The sequence below is a fragment of the Clarias gariepinus genome, chromosome 9 (genome assembly GCF_024256425.1).
Source record: "Clarias gariepinus isolate MV-2021 ecotype Netherlands chromosome 9, CGAR_prim_01v2, whole genome shotgun sequence".
In the NCBI taxonomy this organism is placed as follows: Eukaryota; Metazoa; Chordata; class Actinopteri; order Siluriformes; family Clariidae; genus Clarias; species Clarias gariepinus.
The window spans coordinates 37,815,904-37,821,306 of record NC_071108.1 but is presented as its reverse complement, the minus strand read 5'-3'; the positions used below and the strand labels follow the sequence as shown (position 1 = coordinate 37,821,306).

The 5,403-nt window shown below is 38.1% G+C and overlaps 1 long non-coding RNA gene across 1 annotated transcript; it reads left to right on the top strand.

Moving 5' to 3' along the window:
• Nucleotides 1-1,034: 1,034 nt before the first annotated feature.
• LOC128530140 (uncharacterized) lies at nucleotides 1,035-4,776 on the top strand. The gene is made up of 3 exons (XR_008361114.1): nucleotides 1,035-1,109; nucleotides 1,805-1,862; nucleotides 3,612-4,776. It is a non-coding gene; the product is annotated as an uncharacterized LOC128530140 (long non-coding RNA).
• The last annotated feature ends 627 nt before the right edge of the window (nucleotides 4,777-5,403 follow it).

Here is a 5,403-nt window from a genome sequence, read left to right as displayed (position 1 = left end):
AGATGCTGATGTCCTTTTCGAGCAGGCCTCTGCCCACAATGCCAAAACTAATACTAACTGGTTTACTGACTGTGATATTACTGTGCTTGGGGGGCCAGTAAACTCACCTGATCTGAACCCTATAGAGAATTTCTGTACTATTGGAAGTTGAGAATCACCTAAATCACCAATACAGACGAGCTGAAAGCTGCTATCAAAGTAACCTAGTCTTAAATAAAATAAAGGCTTAAAATATTTAACTTTACATGTAATGGATCTAGAATGTATAAGAGTTTCACTTTTTTTTTAATTAAATTTCAAAAGAAAATTAAGTTTTTCATTATATAAAATCAGTGACACTTTACATGATGCTGGTCTCTCTCTCTCTCTCACACACACACACACACACACTGACCAAAGCAGCGTGAAAAGAGTTTAAAATGCTCCGTCATGATTAATCATACACATTAGTGTAGTACATCATTTGAATCTGTAAAGGGTCTACTTTTTTTCATGTATACTCACAATATCCACAAAACAATGTGCTTTTGTAAAATAAAGAAAATAAACAGGGTGCGCTTTCAGCCGTCTCTGTCTCCGCGAAAATCTTTTTGAAACACGTCACTAAAATGAACTGAAACTCTGCGAATACTGCACAGACAGACATGAGACATATATCTATAGAAAGCTTAAAGGGTCTCCTTGTAAATGATGCAATTCACATTGAAAACAAATATTCTCAGTTTATGTAATCCGTATAAAACCAAGGAGAGGCACAGAATTTCTGTCGCACTTCATTATCTGCTAACGACCCGCGGCAGGACACGCCCACACGTCAATCACACGGAAAACAGTCCCGGGGTAATCTACATACGAGGCCACGCCCCCCGGGCAACGGCACGAAAACACACACAGACCGGCTAAAAAACACTCGGATTCAGTGAGTTTTCTGCACGTTTGGAAGATGGCACGCGCTGTACAGCTGAGGAAACTCTTCAGATGATTTTGGGCAGTGAGGAAGAGTTTACATTTACCTCAGGAGAAGACTGTGTGACTGACGAGGAACGGGAGCATTTTGAGGAGAGAACAGATCCAGCAGAGGACAGTAAAGCAAGCTGCTGTGACAATGGGTAAGTTATTAAGTCTTATATAACTCCTATTCTGATAATATTAAACTAATATTAGTAAATATTTCCCTCACTTCAGCTAGCTCTTGTCAGCTTGTGTGACACATTGGCTTTCAATGCCATTTATATAGTTTAGTGTAGCATGTAGATAACACTGCCTTATGTAGCAAACATGTTATTTCCCGGTGGCTAAGCTAATATCTTATGGAGTTTACAGATGTTTATAAATGTTCTAATGTATTTCACCTCGTTTTGGATAGCTTTAGATTATGGTTGCTAATATATATTTGGCTCCCTTTTGGTTAGCTTATAACACTGCTATCGGTAATGTTATTTAGCACAAACAAGCTAGCTCCAGTTGGCTAAATATGTAGCTAAGAGACATAATGAATTTATAAATGTTTATGAATATTTCTGTGGTGTAAATGTTCATAATGCCTTTTGTTAAGCTTGTATTTACAAATACCTGTTTAGAATGTGTTAAATATGTGTGTATAGCATGTCAGGTGGATGGTGTTTGCTAATGCCTCAGGTGTAAATGTTTGGGGTGTACTAGACTTGTCTAGTCTATTGTCCATCAACAGACACAGAGGGGCACAATGTATACACTTCATACCTATTAAGCGTCCATACCTATTAATTGCACATCCATTTACTATGAACAGTATAGGCTAACTTTTTTATTTATTTGTTTTTAGGAATGTGTCTGCATCACCCTTGCCTTCACCAGCACCTCACATCAGGACACCACATCAGGTTTGCACCATTTTACCATGAATGTTGTTTGCACTTTTTATTTATTTTAAGCTGTTTTTGGAATTTTTGCAAGTGAATCTTAAGTTATTCTAAATAAACCACAAACAAAGTAATATATTTCTGTCTTCTAATTATTTTCTTGTAACACTTTCCTCTGTGTAACACATACCTGACTGAAAGGGGTAATTATACAGCTCATTATGCGGGTCTTTGTCTTCTCTGGTGTAAATTACAGCATTATTCATGATCATTCACGCCTCCTCGCATACTGCCTTTCTAAACAAATAGTGTCTTAGAAAATTTTAATGAATGTATTGTTTTCTGTAAATGAGCAAAAAAGGTGATTGTCACATCATTTTGAAGTAAAACCTCTACATTATAAGATCCAGGTCACAAAAGTCTTGTGCACAAATGTCATGAATGTGTTGTGTGGTCTTATTTCAGTGAGTTGTTTTTTTGTTGTTTTCAAAAATCACGCATAACGTTTTTTTTCTCCAATATACAAACTTGTACATACATGCTGCTCATATATTATTGTTGCACAGTTTGTGCTGAATAAAATTATATCAGACCTTATACATTTATATGTTTATAAGTAACTGAAAAATACACAAATGTCAGGACACGTCAGAATCTCTTCAGAGCTCCAAAACACCCTCAGACTCCTAAGGGTTAAACCAACGCACGAGCGCGCAATAATCCTAGACAACTCAGTCCAGCTACAATATACTAATCATCAACAACAGGTGTGTCAAAGAACCGACTTAGCCGGATCGTAATTAGCACGATGATCTCATCTTAGATGTGTCAATTCATCTCGGATGTGTCAAGCGACGTACGAAGAACGGACCCCAGCTCTCTTCTCTCCAATCCACTCTACAACAACAGTCTCATATTTCCCTTTGGAAAAATTTTCACAAATTCATCCATGAACTACAGTGTGGGCGGGGCTTTTACGTAGGGGTTTGTCAGATAACAGTCATTTGTCTTCAGTCTGTCGAGTTCAGCGGACGTGGACTCATCGCTGTGCTTGTTGTAACTGAAAAAAAACGGTGCAAGCCGAAAGTCTTTCCACTCCGTGACCACTGAACTCCGACACGACACTACGTTAGGCTACGTCTCAACTCATTTGCATATGGACGGTGATTAGAGGTTTACTGAGGGCTCAGGGGAGGTGTGTGTGTGTGTGTGTGTGCGCACGCTGCAGCCTGTGAATGAATACACACAGCGGAGTGACAGACATGAGGGAAATATAATACCGTATTGTGTAGTGTCCCTTTTTGGGCGGATTTTTCCGCTACCACAGATCATTTTATCAACTTGTAATATATTCATTTTGTAAGTATATTAACATGTGCTTTCTCAACATTTCAAAAATTTTATTTGAGGGGGCAAGACATTTATTTAAGGGGGCGCTGCACCCTCTTGTCCTTGGCTTGGACACTAAATCTGCTGATCCCAGGTGCCTATATATATATATATATATATATATTATGCTCATATCTGATGGGGTCATGTTTTTTTACAGGAGAGATGGCTTACAAATCACCAGTCTCTTATACTTACAATGTAAAATTATTCATAAATTTTTTTGTACAGATACAGATTTACATTTTGATCAGTACACACATCTGCATTGAATTGAATATTGCAGCCCGTAAACTCTGAGTGTGATAAGTTTCCACAATTTCACCGGTGTGAGAATTGGAATGATTCTGATGTAAAGCTTTTATTCTCTTTCTCATTCAGGTTTGCAGGACCTCCATTTATCGTCTCCCCTCCAGAGAACATAACCCTGAACATATCCCAGGATGCATTCTTCACCTGTCAGGCCGAGGCATATCCAGGCAACATGACGTACACCTGGTTCTGGGAGGAAGATAACGTCTTCTTCAAGAAGTAAAGTTATGATCGGGTTTGTTACTGTATCACATCTCACTGCTTCTGTGCTTCACTACCATCATCCTCATTCAGAGATCAGGATTACTTACAGCATGAATGCGTGCAACTCTGTTACAGGAATTTTAAAATGTTTTTTAAAATTGTTTAAAATGTAGTCAATCAGCCAAGAAGTGTTGGATGAAGCTTGTAGTAAAATCTTGCTAGGAAAAAATTCTACGGCATCCAAAATATTCCAATAAACAGCTGATCGTATTCATTTGTTTTCAAACAACATATTTAGCTTATGCAACCATTAGTTTGAAATAAAATTTGTGGAAATAAAATGAAACATTTAGAGAACTTTGAGAGACAGGACCTAGAGGACGTCTTGTAAAAGATCTAAAGCAAACACCCAACATGTCTTGGCTGATCGATGGAGTTTATGATGGTAGTTAGAAAATGATTAGTTTTTTCACAGTAAAAGGTCTATTCATCATGTGATTTAAATTAAAAGTTATTATATGGATATGGAGCTTTACTTACTTTTTTCAACACATTATTTTGAACACCACTGTACGTTCATCCGTTCAGACAATAATACGCCAGTATAAAAAACATGGGAATGTACAACCATCAAACCGCTCAGGAAGGAGACGGATTCCGGAGTACCAGAGAGGAATGTTTTATGGTGCGAAATGTGCGAATGAACCCCAGGACAAACAGCAAAAGACCTTGTGAAGATGCTGGCTGAAACTGGTAAGACAGTGTGATTATCCACAGTAAAACGCGTCCTGTACCACCATGAGCTGAAAGGTTACTCTGGGAGGAGAAAGACATTACTTCAAGACTACAGTTTGCAACTGAAGACGGGGACAAAAATCTTAATTTCTGGACATATGTTCTGTGGTCTAAAGAAATTAAAATGTAACTGTTTGCCCATAATGATAAATGGTATATTTGGAGGAAAATGGGTGAAACTTTGAAGCCTCAGAACACCATCCCAACTGTGAAGTATGGGGGTTGTAGTATAATGTTGTGGGGCTGCTTTGCTACAGAAGGGACTGGTGCACTTTACAAAACAGAGCATAATGAGGAAAAAAAGTATGTGGATATATTGAAGCAACAACTGAAGACATCAGCCAAGGGTCCGTTCTTCGTACGTCACTAACTCAGTTAGCCGGATTTGATTGTTGTGGATTTGTCCTAATCTTGAATTGTTTCGTTCTTCGATGTGCATCTCGCATTTGTCATAGCAACATGTCCGTAAGCTTGAACCTGCTCGGGATCAGGTTTATTTCATCTAAATAGGATTTAACCTGTGCTCCTGGCGGGTTATGATTGGTTGAAATGGCAAGGTCACATCTGATTGGTTAAAGAGCACGACTGACGCGGACTGACTCACATGGGAAAAGAAATATTTATATATACAGTAATAAAAATAAATATTTTTTATAATGAAAAATTGGACGAAACCAATCACTGAAAATGCGAGCAAGAAGCCCAACAAACCTAACCCCGTTACACCAGTTCTGTCAAGAAGAGTGGGACAAATACCAGCAACTACTGTAGAAAGCTTGTGGAAGGATACTTAAAACATTTGGCCCTAGTGAAACAGTTTCGGAGCAATTCTACAAAGGAAGTTTATGTAAATTTTTTATTT